Genomic DNA, 19,236 nt, shown 5'->3' with positions numbered 1-19,236 from the left:
CTCAGTACACACGATTCAACAAAGCAAGAACTCAGTCATTTGTCTATTTGCATCAGATATTAGTGAACACCTTAACTAACCTCGAATTAGCATTAGCATGTTGGGCTTCAGGCAAAACAATTTAGCAAACACAAATTTGGAAAACATCTAACTATGGCCTCTATCAAAAGAGCAGTTGGTACCTAGAAAGAAAAGGCAAACAGACAATTACAATTTTCCTCAGATAGTTACCCCTCCAACGACTCAGCAATCAGCGTCAGTCTTCGTCCTCAGGACATCAGTCGATGCACCGTAAGCAAGGACAGGGCAAAGTCACAGTATGGCATAGCTAAAGAATAAGGCACTTCACTCATATGGAGGAGAAGTAAGCATCAGCAATGACTTAGATAGAGGATGGTTTAAAGCATCAGAAAGAGTAAACAGCAAAGTCTCGAAATGGCAAAGTATGGCTAATAATGGCTCTGTGGAATGGCAAGGAATGGTGAAGAATGGCTGATTTCTCCTCAGGCCATGCGGTTATATCAAAACTGTTGAACTAGCCCTTAATTCTCCATTGGATAATATTTGGTGCATCTTTATCTCTGTCCAATAACTCTTCACACACCTCACTAGAATTTTCCACAGAACACAGTTCTCATGCCGTTGATTAGCTCCTGTTATTGACGTCTTCATCGGGTGGAATTTCAGGTAAGAAAAATGACACTTTACGCTTCAGTCAGTAGTCCCATTGTTTCTCCTATTCCATGCAGCCTTGTACCTGTTACGAATTACACTGTTGCATTCAGCAAGAATGTCTCTTTGAGCAAGTCGGGTCCCATGAGAAAGAATTTACTACGGCTACACACACATCTCTAGCTTCTGGAAAAGTACAGCGTTGTGTCCTTCAGGAAAGCAGCACATTGCACGTTAGGAAAACACAGTTTAATATGAGACCAGGCAGCTAGGCCCAGACCCTCGCTAACTAAGGCCTAGTGATTTAGTTAACAAAACACTAATACATAACTCTAATTATAATATGCCAATACAAATTTATAACATTAGTACATTATTAATTCATGATTAATAAGTTTCATTATTCTTCGTATACATTGATGGCCACTCCCCGTGGGTACATTTTAGACGCGTGCATTATTTTCTACGTTAACACATTTTCTAAGCAGCTTCATTACACAATATATTGCAAGCTTTCATGTTAATATTAATTTTAAAAGTCACACTCCAACAATCCCTCCTCTGATGACTCTTGTCATCACACAAATCTTTCCCCTCGAATTTTACATTCCAAAATTCCTTCATTTCAATTTCCTCTCTTAATCGTTCCCCCTGTGATTTTGCCCTGAATAATTTTTCCCTTTGTTTTTCTTCCCTCCTCTTATTATTTTTCGCCATTTTCAATTTTATTCTTTTACTAATTTTACATGACACTCATAATCCAAATAAGCAAGCTATAATTATCAATATTCCCTGTATTATTTTCGCCAATATCCCATGCCAAATACTACTAAACCAACTCCGAAGCAAGTCCTTTTCCAACCTTTTCCCAAACACCTGGCTCTTTCAGTTCCTTCAAATCCGTACTATCCCTAGTTAAGTTAGTAAGCATACTTCTAATCTCATTACTATTATCTGGTATGTAAGCACAGCAGTGATGCTCATTAAGCATCTTACAAACTCCGCCATTTTTCGCTAAAAGAATGTCTAAAGCAAGCCTGTTCTGAAGAGTCATAACCCTCTCCGCAGCAAGTTCAGTATCCATCAGGAATATAACCCCTGAAACATTTTTCAGCGTGTTATCCACAATAGTAGACAACTTTCATATCTTTATGGAGTTAAAGATAACTCCCACTGAAGGAATTATCGCCCCAAATATGTCTCCTACTACACCAGCAGCAGTCTCTCTCTTTTGTCTAGTACGATGTAATTCAGACAATTTCGGAAACCTTTTCAAATCCTCAAGTTGATATATCTTTGGGAAAACTATCCCCAAATAACATGTTCCATACCATCCCTTTGGAAGACGGTAATAAGCATTTAGTCCACATATATAATAGATCCCAGGGATCGCTGGATCCTATCTATTTAACATGAACGTCCACTTACTCTGAAACAAAAACACATGCTTACATTCACTCGTTCCCACAAACACATTGCCATAATATGACTTCGGCATAGATATGCAAAGCTTACCTATGTGTAGTGCATCTAAAGCTAACTTCCCCTGTTCCCTAATTGCACTATAACCCTCACTACTAGCAAAAGCTCGCTGCCGCAATCCTTTCTCCAATTTACCCTTCAACACCCTTCTCCTATCTTCCGTGTGATCTAGAAAGCTTTTCTCTACAGGTGCAAGCAAACATGTCAAATTATTGCGGTGTGCATAGTATGTACTAATTGTTAATGTCGCCTCAAAGAATCCCTTGACTAACTTTACGCTATAATATTTAGCTACACTACACAAATCCTCTATGATAGGCACATAAGAAAACACAAGGCCATGGTGCAAATAAAAATACTGAATCTCTTCCTGGTTATAGAATCTTGTTAGTAACAGACTTCAGCTTATCCCATATGTTAGGGGCAAACTATTATAGGTAACCCCCTCTTGTACCGAAACAGGAATCTGTGTACACACATAACAATCTTTCGCATCCATTGTGTCAACATACTCACTCAGCTAGCGATATATAACATTAGTTGATCATTCCCCTTTTGCGTTAGTTCCCTCATGCAAATATTTCGTATCCTGTTTGAACCTCTCCCAAGCTGTTAGTGCAGTGGCGGTCTCAGGAATTGTAGCATTGTTAGTTCCACTCTTACCCACTAATGGCATACCCACAATCACAACTATGATGATTATCACACACACGACACCCAACCCAACACCCAAACATTTACAACGCCTATTCCCTCTATTATCCTCTCTAGTGTTAGCCATGATCTGTAAAGAATCAGAAAGTGAAAGATTACTAGTTCACACAACAACCAACAGAGGATGGTTAAAACCTTGTTTTTCAGCAAAGTTAAAGCAAGCAAAAGTCTTTCTTCAGCAATTATTTACAGCTTTCAGTTTCACTCCCAGGATCCTTGTCAATTCAGGTTAGCAGCTTGTCAAAATCGATTTTCAAAAGTTGATTCAGGTTACCAGTGTCACATCCGGTAAGTTATCAGTCTCTTTTCTCAGTTCTTCTTTATTTCAATTCTCATGCCAAGTCAGTCTCTTTGGCCAGACTTAGGTACCGAAGTACTGACCTGGGACCTCTCGATCAAAACAGAACGCCAAGAACTCTTGTTGCCATTCAGCTGATGTTGCATACGCCCATTCAGGACCCGCGTCAACTTGCAATCACCTTGCAACTCTCCCTCACTTAGATCTTCTCTCCTTGTTGTATCAACCTCTTCCTCTATTGCATCTTCGATGACCACTTTTCCTTTTTTCACCTGCAATTCTGGCCACTTATCTCCCTTCAGTGTCTCTCTGGCATTTGATCTTTCCTGGGGCAGCCCTTCGCCCTCCTCTGACTCTATGGTGTTTTCTCTTGATGGACCTGCAATCTGCTCAGGAGGAGTGTGGACACTCTGACTCTCTTCTGCCTCAACTCCTTCGCCCTCTGGGTCTGTCAGGGGCTCTAGCTCATTTCCATATTCGTCTGCTTCTGGAAGAACCTCCCTCTGATTTGGCTCTCCTGGTGCCTCAGTTGAGATAGGCTCACCGTCACCCCTCTGGGTCTCTTCTCCTTCGTCTCTTACTGGAGTGACCAAGCCGTCCTCAATGGACTCTCCTTCTGTCTCAGTTCCCCTTCGATCACTCTCCGGCCCTGAGACTTCCTTTTCTGTTGTTGGTACTTTCAACAACTCAACTTCCTCATCAGTTGGGCATGTCACCTTTTTCGTGTGACTGGCATAGATCCAGTTAGGGATTCCCGCACACTTCACAGCAGTAGTAGTCGTTAGTATTACTTGATACTGCCCCTTCCAACATGGCTCCAAACATGACTTCCTTACGTGTTTCTTGATGACAACCCAGTCACCAGATTTCAGATTGTGTCCTGGATCATTTATCGGTGCCAGGGTGGTAGCTTCCACCTGGTGAGAAAAAGAGCGGACCACGTCAGCCACACCCTTGCAGTAGTCCAACACCATATCATCCGTGATATTCACAAGAGCATTCACAGGCACTGTGGGCAGTCTCATATCTCGGCCCATGAGAATCTCATGAGGAGACAGTCCTGTTTTCTTGTTAGGTGTATGTAACCGGGCGTCCCCGGCAGCCGCGGCTCGTCATGACGCATCGGATCAGGCCGATGCGTCATGTCCGCGTCTCCCCGTTGCCGGGGCGACGCGATCCGAACGAGGCAGGGGGAAGGCCGTTGCCCGGGAAACCGGATGGGTTTCCCGGCGCGGCATAAACAAAAGAGAGGACGGCACCGGGAGAGAGAGAGAGGAGCAGGAGAGGAGAGCCGAGGAGAAGAGACAGGAGACGGAGCAGGAGAGGAGAGCCGAGGAGAAGAGACCGGAGGAGGAGGAGAGGAGAGCCCAGGAGAAGGAGCAGGAGAGGAGAGCCCAGGAGAAGGAGCAGGAGAGGAGAGCCCAGGAGAGGAGACCGGAGGAGCAGGAGAGGAGAGCCCAGGAGAGGAGACCGGAGGAGCAGGAGAGGAGAGCCCAGGAGAGGGAGACCAAGAAAAAGACGGCAGGAGAAGAGACCGCAGCAGAGGAACGCCACAACGCCAGCCACGACCCAGGAGGGTCGTGGCTCACCAAGGTACGGTCCTTGTGGACCAAAACAAAGGCCATATCAGACTAGGGGGGGGGAGGGAATATAGAAGTGGAAAGGGAGGGAACCAAAAGGGGCACGATAACGAGCACATATGGGCACCCCACAAAATCTATAATTAGAGAGTGAGAGCACTTATTCCCCAACTCCTCACAGACACCCCCTCCTTATCGTTCCTACCCATACCCAGACAAGACTACAGAGAAAAAGTGAAATAACCTTTTGGTTAAACCCCATACTTACCCGGGTGTTGTTTTCCTTTGTTTTCCGGTATCCGGGAATCCACCTGAGGGGATCCGCCAGACGTCTCCCGGGAAAAGAAACATTGAGACTAAATCAACACTACAGGAAATGAACAACAACACCGAAAACCCTAAGGAAACCCCGCCCGCTTGATTATATACTTCAAGTTTTTGTCTTTATTCCACCTTAATCTTAGAATAAATCCCACCATAAACTAAAACGCATATCTCGTCGTCATTTGTATATTGTTCGATCTGTCACAGTGGTGTCAGAAGTGGGATCAGACTCTAGATCCTCCTCGACAATCGAACAGTATACACAATGAGTGACGCCCCCTCGCTGGAGGACATGATAAAACAGTTGGCCGAAGGCCAACGACACCTACAACTGGTGTGGGAGGCCCACCAGAGGGAGGCTAAGGAGGACCGTGAAGCCTTACAGTCGGCTTTGAAAAGTCAGGCAACCATACTGGCCAATAATCAACTGGTCCACGAGACGGCCATGAAGAAACTAACGGAGACAATTGCTACCACTAAGGTACACCCCAATGTCCCAAGTTCCGTCTTGCAAAAATATCAAGAAGGGGATGATCCCGAATCCTTTTTTACTAATTTTGAAAGGGTGGCCTCAACCGCACAATGGCCGGAAGATAGATGGGGCCAGTATGTCGCCCCTCTACTTACAGGAATCCTACAAGCCGCATATCAAGCAGCGAACCCCGGGGGAACAACCCCAAATTTAAACAGTCCTTAAACGTCAATGGTCGAATGGGTTGCGCCCTTATAGATTCCGGATGCAGTCAATCCGTGATAAGGAAGGATCTCCTAGCCCTAGCAGACCGGGAAGTCGAACATTGGGTGACTATTTGCTGCATTCATGGGGATAAGGAGAGATACCCCTTACAGGCCCTGACAGTAGAGTGGAGGAACTACAGGGACAGCCTTCCTATGGGTATAATCTCAGATCTGATAGAGGAATGTATTATTGGGACGGATTATGAACATTTTCAGGAGATCCTGGACCACGTTCGACAACCAACCCTGACCCAGGACTGGTGGAAGGGTGCCCCTTTTTCTGACAGCGACCTAGAGCCCCCCTCTACCCGTAGGAAACTGTCACGTAGGGAGAAACGTGTTGAAAAAGCAAACCACCGAGAGAAAGAGGCACATAGCACACCCACAGGTCTGATTGCCGAGACACATGAGGTGCCTGTCGGGTTTCCCCAAAGACAAAGAGAAGATCCTTCTCTCGCTCAAGCTTGGAAGTCGGCCAAATCAGAAGAAACCGAAGAGGTGGGTCCCTACTTCTTAATTAGAAAAAAACTCTTATATCGCATAACCACTAATCGCTCCGGGGACCGTAAGCAACAGTTGTTGGTGCCCGAGCACTATAGAGAACATGTTTTAACCTTAGCCCACTGTCAACCCGGAGGAGGTCATTTCGGAAGGGAAAAAACAGAGGAGTATCTCCTCCGGCGGTTTTATTGGCCGGGGGTTTTTGCCCACATACGAAAATTTTGCTCCCAATGTTCCAGGTGCCAACTTACCGAACCCGGTAGACCTAGAAAAGCGCCTCTCATGCCATTACCCATCATAGACGTTCCATTTAGTAGGATGGGAATGGACTTGATAGGTCCCATAGTACCCTCCACGAAAGGGCACACATATATCCTAGTCATGGTAGATTATGCCACCCGATACCCAGAGGCCATTCCTTTAAAAAGTATGACAACCAAAACAGTAGCACAAGCAATGATTAATGTATTTTCTCGAGTAGGATTTCCACATGAAATACTCACTGATCAGGGAACTCCTTTCATGTCTACCCTCATGAAGCAGGTGTGCAAAACGTTAGGCATTTCCCAAATTCGCACCTCGGTGTACCATCCACAGACCGATGGACTGGTAGAACGGTACAACCGTACCATAAAAACCCTGCTAAGAAAAGTAGTAGAGGAGTCAGGTAAAGACTGGGATCAAAAGTTGCCCTTGGTATTGTATGCTATACGTACCCATGAACAGGCATCTACCGGACACAGTCCTTTTGAACTTGTGTTCGGAAGACAGCCCCGATCCCTGCTGGACATGGCAATAGAAGCTTGGGAAGAGGAGGCGGAGGAAGGGGGGAAACCCTTGTTAGAATATGCCCACGACTTACGGTCTCAGTTACAAGGGTTATGGGACACAGTCCGAGTAAATATGGAACATGCCCAACAGAACCAAAAACAATATTACGATCGAGGGAGTAAATTAAGAGTTCTACTACCAGGAGATCAGGTACTTATAATGCGCCCCACGTCTGAACACAAATTGGTTGCAAAATGGCAGGGTCCACATAAAGTACTACGAGCCGTTTCCCCGGTCACTTACCTAATTGAAATCTCGACCACGCCGCAGAAAACCCAGATTTATCACATAAATCTATTAAAAAAATGGGAAGAACCCGAGGGCTCTAACTCGACCGAAGCCGTGGGCCGGTTCCTATGTCCCAATGGGAGGGTTCAAATTGAATTTTGCCCGACCGAGACCACTATTGGGGAGAATCTACCACAGTGAACGCCTCATTAACAAAATTAGAGAGGGAACAGGTATTCAGTCTACTGGAACATTTCAGATCGTTTTTTTCCATAGTGCCAGGCAAAACCTCTTTGATTGCCCATAAAATACGGACTGCACCAGGTACAATTGTCCGGTTACGACCATATCGTATACCAGAGGCCAGGAAACAGATTATGGAGGACGAGGTCCAAAAGATGCTAGAATTAGGAGTAATAGAGCCTTCTACTAGTCCCTGGTGGTCCCCAGTTGTCCTGGTACCAAAACCTGATGGTACTATTAGGTTCTGCATCGACTTCAGGAAACTCAACGAACATTCCATGTTCGATACTTATCCGATACCCAGGGTGGATGATGTATTAGAAAAACTAGGAAAAGCAAAATACATGTCCACCCTAGATTTAACTAAAGGATATTGGCAGATTCCACTAGCCGCAGAAGATAAAGAGAAAACGGCCTTTGCCACGCAGTCGGGCCTGTACCACTTCACAGTGTTGCCGTTCGGACTGCATGGAGCCCCAGCAACATTTCAACGGTTAATGGACAGCCTCCTAAACCCCTTTCGACATTTTTCAGCTGCTTACTTAGACGACGTAGTTATTTTCAGTGAAACATGGAATGATCATCTACTGCATTTGCAACAGATATTCCATACTCTGAGACAGGCAGGGTTAACTGCCAATCCAAAAAAATGCGTTATCGGACAGCCTGACATATTATACTTAGGATACAAAATCAGTCAAGGGAACCTCCAGCCACAATCTAAAAAGGTAGAAGCTATTCTCAATGCACCTAGCCCTGCAACGAAGAAAGATTTGCGTTCCTTCCTAGGGTTGGTCGGCTACTATCGAAGATTAATTCCCAATTATTCCACCCTAGCCGCCCCCCTTACAGATCTTCTGGCTAAATCTCGTCCTAATCAATTAGCCCCTTTTTCGGATCAACAGGATACTAGTTTTGAACAGCTAAAAGCCTTTCTGACTAGGGAGCCCATCCTACGGTGCCCCGATTTCTCGAAACCGTTCCACCTCTATACAGACGCCTCTGATGTCGGGCTAGGAGGGGTACTGACCCAGCCCGATGGGGACGGTAGGGATCACCCGATAGTGTATATTAGCAGGAAACTGTTTCCTCGGGAACGCCATTACCCCACGATTGAAAAGGAATGTTTGGCCATCAAATGGGCTGTAGACACCTTGCAGTATTACCTTTTGGGTCGCCCTTTTATTCTCTATACAGATCATGCTCCCCTCACTTGGTTGTCGGCTCATAAAGATACGAATTCACGGATCTTGAGGTGGTTCCTTAAACTCCAACCCTTTTCGTTTCAGGTCCGTCACATCCCTGGTCCCCAAAAGGCCCCGGCTGATTAGCTCTCCAGATACCCAGACTCTACCTCGGTCCTCGATCAGGACCGTTCTTGGGAAGGGGTGTGTAACCGGGCGTCCCCGGCAGCCGCGGCTCGTCATGACGCATCGGATCAGGCCGATGCGTCATGTCCGCGTCTCCCCGTTGCCGGGGCGACGCGATCCGAATGAGGCAGGGGGAAGGCCGTTGCCCGGGAAACCGGATGGGTTTCCCGGCGCGGCATAAACAAAAGGGAGGACGGCACCGGGAGAGAGAGAGAGGAGCAGGAGAGGAGAGCCGAGGAGAAGAGACAGGAGACGGAGCAGGAGAGGAGAGCCGAGGAGAAGAGACCGGAGGAGGAGGAGAGGAGAGCCCAGGAGAAGGAGCAGGAGAGGAGAGCCCAGGAGAAGGAGCAGGAGAGGAGAGCCCAGGAGAGGAGACCGGAGGAGCAGGAGAGGAGAGCCCAGGAGAGGAGACCGGAGGAGCAGGAGAGGAGAGCCCAGGAGAGGGAGACCAAAAAAAAGACGGCAGGAGAAGAGACCGCAGCAGAGGAACGCCACAACGCCAGCCACGACCCAGGAGGGTCGTGGCTCACCAAGGTACGGTCCTTGTGGACCAAAACAAAGGCCATATCAGACTAGGGGGGGGGAGGGAATATAGAAGTGGAAAGGGAGGGAACCAAAAGGGGCACGATAACGAGCACATATGGGCACCCCACAAAATCTATAATTAGAGAGTGAGAGCACTTATTCCCCAACTCCTCACAGACACCCCCTCCTTATCGGTCCTACCCATACCCAGACAAGACTACAGAGAAAAAGTGAAATAACCTTTTGGTTAAACCCCATACTTACCCGGGTGTTGTTTTCCTTTGTTTTCTGGTATCCGGGAATCCACCTGAGGGGATCCGCCAGACGTCTCCCGGGAAAAGAAACATTGAGACTAAATCAACACTACAGGAACTGAACAACAACACCGAACACCCTAAGGAAACCCCGCCCGCTTGATTATATACTTCAAGTTTTTGTCTTTATTCCACCTTAATCTTAGAATAAATCCCACCATAAACTAAAACGCATATCTCGTCGTCATTTGTATATTGTTCGATCTGTCACAGTGTATTTCTCATTGACATTAGCACCAAAGGCAATGCATCGGGCCATTTCAAATTTGTGGCTGCACACATTTTCGCCATTCTCGACTTCAGGGTACCATTCATCTGTTCCACTAGTCCTGATGCTTCAGAGCGGTAACTACAATGCAACTTCTATTCAATGTTCAATGCTGCACACAATAGCTTAACCACCTCGTTGTTGAAGTGACTTCCCCTATCTGATTCTAAAGAGATCGGAAACCCGAAACGTGGTATCAATTCCCTAAGCAGCAGCTTCGCTACTGTGAGACTGTCATTTCTGCGTGTAGGATATGCCTCAATCCAGTGACTAAAGATACACACAATCACCAACACATATCTCAAACCTCCACACACAGGCATCTCAATAAAATCCAGTTGCATTCTGCTAAATGGACCTCCTGCTCTCCCAATGTGGCTCAAATTCACCACTGTCCCTTTCCCTGCATTCAGCTGTTGACAGATGATACACCTATGACAGATTACTTCTGCAGCTTGCCTGAATTTCGGATTAAACCAGTCAATTTTGAACAACCTGATCATGGCATCTCTCCCAATATGTGCTTGACCTGGATAAAACCTTGCAAACTGTGACAGGAGACTGTTTGTCAAAACCATTTTCCCTTCATCTGAAACCCACAAGTCATCTGGTCTTTGTACGCATTGCATCCTAACCCAAGAATGCTTCTCATCTTTGCTAGCATGTCCCTGTAACAATCTCAATTCTTCTAGCGTGTCAATCACCCTTAATGCGTAACTTGTGCATGTCTCATTTTCTGTTTCAGGTAACAACTCCCACTGATCTTTAAACGATCTACAGTTCAATGCGCAAAACCTTGCGACTTGATCCGCATACCCATTTCCCATTGAAACAAAGTCTTGGGATTTCAAATGAGCACTGTATTTCACCTTGGCAATTTCATGAGGTAACTGAATCGCGTGCAACAACTCCTTAATTCTTTCACCGTTTTTCACCGGAGAACCAGAAGAGGTCAGAAAACCCCTCTGTGACCATAGCTGGCCAAAATCATGGACAATTCCAAATCCGTATCTGCTATCAGTATAGATAGTTACTCTCAGCTGGGCAGCGGCATGGCAAGCTCTAGTAAGAGCAACCAATTCAGCCACTTGAGCAGAATATACTCTCTCAAGCCAAGACGCTTCAAGGATACCAGAGATTGTACATACAGCGTATACGGCTCTCAGCACTCCTACTGAATCTCTCAAACATGAGCCATCAACAAAGATAATTTGGTCATTTTCTTCCAATTGGGTATCTTTAATATCAGGCCTCGGTTTGGTGCACATTTCTGTTACCTCAAGACAATCATGTTCTACATCTTCAACATCTTCGAATTCTGTGTTTTCATTTGGAAGCAAAGTTGCTGGATTCAACACTGTACATCTTTTCAACGTTACATTTGGTGACCCCAATATTATTGTTTCATATTTTGTCAATCTTGCATTTGTCATGTGTTGCGTTTTGGTACGGGTTAACAGGATCTCAACTGAGTGAGGGACCATGACTGTTAAAGGATGTCCCATCACTATGCCTTCACACTGTGTGAGGCTCTGATCAACTGCTGCTACTGCACGCAGACAACCTGGTAAGGCTGCTGCAACTGGGTCCAAAGTAGCTGAAAAATATGCTACTGGTCGGTTTATACCTCCATGGACCTGTGTCAGGACAGACAAAGAACATGCATCACGTTTGTGACAAAACATAACAAAAGGCTTCGTGTAATCAAGCATACCTAAAGCTGGAGCCCTGCAGATGCTCTCCCTTAGCTCAGTGAACACCTTAATTTCTTTCTCTGACAGCACTATAACATCTGGCCCTTCCTTGACCGTCAGTCTCACCAACGGCTTGGAGATGACTGAGAAATTCGGGATCCACTGACGACAGTAGCCCACCATTCCCAGAAACATCCTAACATCTCTCTGTGTAGTTGGGGGATTCATCTGTAACAGTGTAGTTACTCTTTCCCTGGACAATTTCCTTGACCCTTTCTCAATTTGATGACCCAAATACTTCACCTCTTTCTGGCAGTATTGCAATTTCTTGGGGGACACTTTGTGCCCGTTCTTTCCCAAGTGGTTCAGTAAGGCAATCGAATCATACTTGCACTCATCCCTCGTTTTGGATGCGATCAACAGATCATCAATGTACTGCACTAGAGTCGATTGAAAAGGCAATCCCAACGACTCCAAATCCTTCTTCAGTATCTGATTGAATATGGAAGGTGATTCCGAAAACCCTTGAGGAATTCGACACCAATTGTAAACCTTATCCAGGAATTTGAAACTGAAAAGAAATTGGCTGTCCTCATGAAGAGGCACAGAAAAGAACCCTTGGGACAAATCAATTACTGTGAACCACTCTGCATCACATGGAACCTGGAACATAATCACAGCTGGATTTGGCACCACTAGCCAGCATTTCACCACTATGTCATTGATCTTTCTCAAGTCTTGGACAATTCGAACTTTCCCACAAGGCTTTCTCAATCCCATTATTGGTGAGTTACATGGGCTGCTCATCACTTCTTTCAAGACTCCCTGTTTCACAAAGTCTGCAATTAATTGTGCCACCTTTATAAGGACATCTTGCGCCATATGGTACTGTGGTACCTGGGGAAACACAGCATTTGGCTTTACATTGACTTTAACTGGTTCTACTCCTTTTATCAGTCCTACTTCTTTCCCTGTTAAATCCCACATTTTCTCTTGGACAGTTCCCTGCAAGTCTGCCGGGAGATCAGCCACAGTAAACATTGGGAAAAATCTAATCAGAGGATATTCCTCGTCTGTGGTCTCTGTTTCAGGCTCTGAAATCTGCCCTTCATCTCCTTCATCGTCACTGTTTGTCTGAACCTCAATTCCCTCATTGGAACAGGTGATCAAACACCTTGTCTTGCACAGTAAGTCTCTTCCCAGTAGGGACACTGACTCGAATCGCAAACCACAAATCTGTGCAATCCCTGAAAAGTGCCAAGCTCAACTTGAACCGGATCTGTGATCGGGTTAGTCAGGAGTTGATTTGCCACTCCCACTACCTTAACTGTACGTCCCGAAAGGGGCAGCTTCGGAACACCGACTTCTAGAGCGTGTAGCTCCTGTGTCAACCAAGAATGAAACCTTGTGACCCATTACCTTTCCCTGAACATAGGGTCCTTTCTGATCTACCTCTAAGGATGCTGCAAGCCTACACTCCTCACTATCTGAACTCTCATCCGACCATTCATCGTTTATTCCATTCTCACCACGCAATGGGAATTGTTGCACTGTGTTATTTTGACTCATTCTTTGACCTGTGACCTGTTGAGGAAGCATCACCTGTTGCTGTTCCATTGGTGCTAAGGGCACTTGCATTTGCTGTCTAGGTACCATAGGAACCTGCTGTTGCATTTGTTGCATCTGCATTGGCTGTATACGTGGCATCTGCACCTGCTGCTGTAGTGAATCCTAGTTCGTTTTAATGGGATAACAGGAGTTAGCTCAGCCTCCGTCTTGCAGACTCATGCCCCCGTCACCTAGTGACTTTTAACCTACTTAGCTTGCTCTGTCTTAGCCCATTTAATTATTTAATTCTTCTAAGATGGCTGCCTTGTTTATAGTTAGGCCCCTTGTTATGAGTTACATTATCAGTGTCACCGCGCTAAGGCGTCAAGATCAAGCAACAAAGACAAACAAACAATAGGTGTTCACACTTAGGGATTTTCCCTCTCTATACTTTCGAGGGATTGTTTATATTAATTGTCGTCCCAAGCATGACTGTTATCTATTGTTTGGGAACACACCTATGCCAGGGGTCCTTGTAGATCTGTATAAATATATCACACTTTAGACAGATAATCAGAGGGATTCCGACCTAAGGGCATCGCCACCATCGCTGATATCAATGCTGCAGTCATCTTGATGCTGACCCAGTCTTTGTGTCCCTGTGGAGTCTGAGATAGAGACCTCATTCCAAGGTAACGAGGGTTGGGGGCTCCTCTCATCGACATGGCATTGGCAGATTAGGTTTAACAAACCCAGCTCTCCTTTAGGTAGGAGGTTAGGCCTTTCACATTAGGGTGTTACGGCATGTTACATCTAGTATGTCTCTTCTATCCATTGCAAGATGGTGGGGGTCTTTGTAATAATCACTCTCGTCTTCACAATTCTGTTTCTTGCATTAGTCATTATCCTAATCATTGCAGCCCATGCAACTTATCGCAAATTGCAGTTATGTTGAATAAAAACTATTGAAACTTTACTGCATCTTTGTCATTGCCTGTGTTTGTATGAGACATGATATATCTGTGAGAAAGGGGTAATCTCCGTTTAACCATGACATTCCCTGAGATGTCTTATTCTCAAGTCCATGTGTAAAGGCTGCCACAAATCACCTTTTTACTATTGTGTTTCTGGTGAGGTGCTGCTAGTGAGCCGGTAAGGTTGGGACAACAGTTGCGATTTGTTGTAGGACAGGCATAGTCGCCTACAGACAAAAGTACTGCCATCCTTTAACCAGCAGTCTTGCCCAGAGCAAGAGTCCAAACTACGACATGGCGCCACCGACGATGGTGTTTAGGCACTAATTTACAGATACCCCGACTATCACTGTCTCACAGACAATAGGTACAATAAGTACCATTATATGGAGACGTCCGTGGTCTTTGGGAAAATCCTCCTTAGCCGAAAAGGTAACACCTGATTAAGCTGTAGGTTGTTCGAGCTCGAACTCATAAAAGGACTTTTACTCCCCAATTTTGGTGTTCCTTTTTTCTAAACAATATGGCTAACGCCATTGACATTCCTGAAAATGCTAGACAAGCACTAACACAACATTTATTAATGCATGGCCTTACAGATGAGGGCGGGGATGTTACTCTTATAATAGAAGCTAATGAAGCATACCAAACAGAAACATTTTACTGTTGGGTCACCTTTCCTGAGGTGGACCAGAGAACACATACGTTCCACACATATGAAATTGCGAACTTACCTCAACGGTACCGAGCATACCAGTATCATTAAATATCGCTCAAATACCAAGAGCATCAGAACTGGTTCGAAGGCACCCTACCACATGTACTACAAAGAGTGAGGTTAGGCCCATTAAGTCATGACGGACCAACATGGCCTATGTTCGCCACCTACACACCTCACCCAGGCATACAGAATATGCAAATAGCAGATCTGAGAGATTTATATAATGAATTAGTGACATTATATAGACGATTAGTTCAGTTGGTAATGCGAACAATGAACACAACACCAGTGCGTCCAGCACCGCCAGCACCTGGTGGTTATCAATTGGCTACTGGGATTAATCCACAACAGTACATACTATTATGGGTAAAGTGCCCGCGGAATGGGAAAAAATACCGTTCTGGATTACCCAGAAAACTAATCAGCTGGAAGCTGTGTTTCCCCATACGGGACCACAGGAAAAACATAGACTGCTCACTATGTGCTTGCCTTTTGGGATGGTTCCCTCAGTGGATGACTGTGCCACATGGGGTACAGTCTTCGCTGCCATATATACTACCACACATGGTACCTCAACACTTGCCAATTTACCGGAAGTGTTAAAACAAATACAAAATGAGCATGGGGCTACACCAGCCCTGGATTTGGGGATGAAATTAATGCGTAACTTTGACGCCGTATCCTCAATAATACTCAGTATTATTAAAGGGGAAGAGGTAGCACTGGCAATTCACCGGCGTCTCCGGGAAACTCCACACCAGGAACAAGAGAGACAGCTACTGAAAATTATTTACGATACCTATACTAGTATAGGACAGGATAGTTTGGGATCCAAACCAAAGAAATTGGAGTTACGAGGTACCGCCCATAAGGAGGGTACAAAGCAGGCACAAGAGGGCTCTAAGAAGCGCTGGGACAAACAAAAAGATTTCAAAGAATGAAGAAATAAGAGAGCTGATTCTCTATACGTAGAACTCCGAAAGGATATATAATCTCAGAAATAGGGAGAACATTAAAACTCCAGAAAGATATACTGATTTGCGTCCCTCTTGCTCCTTTCAGGACGCACCGGATAGACGTAGCGAGAGAGGGGGCTGTCAAGATCGATGTCCTGAATACGTGAAAGAAAAGAAAGACTCGCCGCAGTCTACCATTAAAAAGGAAGAAAAGACTCCTCAGCAAAAGCCACAGTTTAAAAAGAAGAAGGTGGCAGCATTGACAGCTAAAAATGCCAGAACACTGTTGAGGAACAAGACGTGGGCAGTGACTCTGTTAGACAGCGCGGCAGAGGTCACGATATGTCACCAGAGTCTGAAAGATCATCTGGATGCGACAGCAACTAGTGATTTCATTGCAGTTGAAACAGCGGATGGCTGCGTTCTCCCACTGATAGGGTTTATGATTTAAAAATTCAGATAGAGGGAGACGTGGAGCGCACTATTAGCGTGATATTTTGGGATGAACTTACTAGTGATCCTATTAGCCGAAAGAGACAGGCCACCTGAATACGTCCGAAAGCTCCCACAAGGGGAAGATGTCATTTTGCTTTCTTTTTCCAATCTTGTTCCGGAAGCAGACAAAGAAGCCTATGCTATTGAATGGGCTTTATCGCAATCATGTAGGTTGGGACAAGGAGTCTCCTTGTCATGTTATTCCCGTTAGGTCTACACCCCAACTGCAGCCACAATATCCTGATAAACATGAAGCAAAAGCTCTGGTGAGAGAGATTCTCACCCAACTTGAGTACCAGGGAGTGATTGAGCCCTGTACACCTGAATAATCCATTATTTCCCGTTGCAAAAGCCAGACCATTCATATAGAATAGTAATTGATTATAGACATTTAAATAGTCATACACGCACATATGCTCTACAAAATTCACACAACACAGCACTAATAAACAATATATGCGCAAAAAATATAAAACAACATTAGACATATCGAATGGATTCTTCTGCCAGAATTTAGCACCTGAAAATGCATTCTCATTTGGCTCTCAGAAACGCTTTTGTCATTTACCTCAAGGCTATAAAAATAGCCCAGGGATATTTTCAGCTCGTGTAACATCAATATTACACGATATTGATTCTGAGGCCATATCCTATGTGGATGACACATATCTCACAGACGACGTCCTCGACATTCATCTTGCGAGGGTCGATTGGATCATTTTGGGATCTGCAGACCTCGGTTACAAATTCAATTTCAAGAAAAGCAAGCTAGCCTTTCTTAGCGTATTATTCCTGGGATATGAGCTATCAAACGAGTGGAAGAGCCTGGCCCCGCACTTTCTAGAACAATGTGGTCAACTGCACCCTCCAAACACACTTAAGAAACTCCAGTCATTACTAGGTTTCTTTAATTTTGGTAGAACATACATTCCCGAATATGCACAACGGATCAAGCCGCTTTATGACTTGGTTCAGCCCAATTTTTCTAGCAGACACTGGACAATTGAACACACATGCATCCTTAGGGAAATGCAACAGTACATGCTAGAAGCTAAACACTTGCGCACACGTGACAATAAAACAAATTTGGTCATCAGAATAGTTGCTGGTGCCATTGGATTTACTTATGTCACCTTCAATGAGGGTGACACGGTACCAATAGCGTATAAATCACATTTATACTCCAATGCCGAACAGCGTTTTGCACCTACAGAAAAGATTCTGACGGCAGTTCAGATGGCCGTCATAAAGAGAGGCCACTTGCCCAGGGGAAACGTATTATTGTTGTCTCCCCGGTGCCGGCCTTAGAGGCTGTCACCAAAGCAAGCGTTCCTAACGCTAAAGCATTACATCAACGTTGGATTCAATGGGCAACGTCTCTGACCGCCACTGATGTCGATTATATATTCAATCCAAAACTTCAGACACAAGAGTTTCTCCAGTACGAACAAGAGTACCCCGCTCCTCTAAACATCTTGCCACTAGACAACTAACATACTGTTGTATACACTGATGGTTCCGCACAACCGGCTGTAGGTACTAAACATCAATACTCGGCTGCTTGCGCAGCAGTGAGCGGAGTGATGGAAGATGGAGTTTTCCACCCTCACAATATCTACACGCAGACCTTAGGGGACTGCACAGCCCAGTTGGCTGAGCTTAAAGCTCTTATTCTAGCGCTCGAACATACTGAGCCAGGATGCCAGACTTTAATAGTCTGTGACTCTTATTACTGGGTCCAGTCATACAATGACTATTTCAATCATTGGAAATAGAACGGGTTTAGAGATTCTAAAGGGAACACCATTAAATACAAAATACTGTGGGGGAGGGTGGCTGATCTCAAGGATAAGCTGCTGTGTGTCCATGTGGTCCATACATTGGGACACCAACGTGTAGTAGTACACATTACCGGTAATACATTGGCTGATGAAGCGGCCAAAGCAGCAGTAGCTACGGCTTCTGTGGCTGCAGTGACTCGTTCTCAGACGAGATTGGACAATGAAATATTGACTGCCATTAAAGCTTCGCTGCAGTCAAGCCCCTTCCGAAAGGATACCCTACAAACTATACTTACCATATCAGTGCACAGAATGTTGCTTACACAACAATTCCTGTGGTTGGAGATCGAGTGATCCCCAATGAAGACCAGAGATTAGATCTAATTAAAGCAGCGCATGAGGGTGTCGCTTCTGCACCTGCTGATATACAGGCCACGATAACACTCCTACAGAAACGCTTCTGGTGGCCTGGTTTATGCAGACGAACAAAGCAGTATGTCCTTTGCTGTGACATTTGCCAGCAGATTAAGGGCTCTAATATCAAACGCCCACCGCAGACATCCCTCTTAGTGTCCAACAGGCCACAACAGTGTGTGTACCTGGACCATTGTGGTCCCTTACAGCCTGATGGTACATAGAAATACATTTTAGTCGTTGTGGATTCTTGTTCTAGATTCCTGTGGGTATGGCCACAGCAGTCGGCTGACGCTCGGACTGTTATAAAAGACTTGCTGATCTTTATCGGTACATATGCGGTTGCAGCATTCCATTCGGACCAGGGCCCTGCATTTGCCTCTAAGGCATTCAGGGACATCATGGGGACGATGGGTGTTGAACTCCATTACTCCTCACCATACCATCCTGAGGGAAATTCGTAGTGGAGAGGCAGAATCGTGATCTAAAGCAGTCCTTAACAGCTCGAGTATTAGGTTCAGGCCGCAGTTGGTTACATCACCTATATGGGGTCCAGAGAGCACTG

Source organism: Pleurodeles waltl, chromosome 4_1 (genome assembly GCF_031143425.1).
Source record: "Pleurodeles waltl isolate 20211129_DDA chromosome 4_1, aPleWal1.hap1.20221129, whole genome shotgun sequence".
NCBI lineage: Eukaryota > Metazoa > Chordata > Amphibia > Caudata > Salamandridae > Pleurodeles > Pleurodeles waltl.
The sequence above is the reverse complement of the archived record's forward strand: the minus strand, read 5'-3'. Positions refer to the sequence as shown.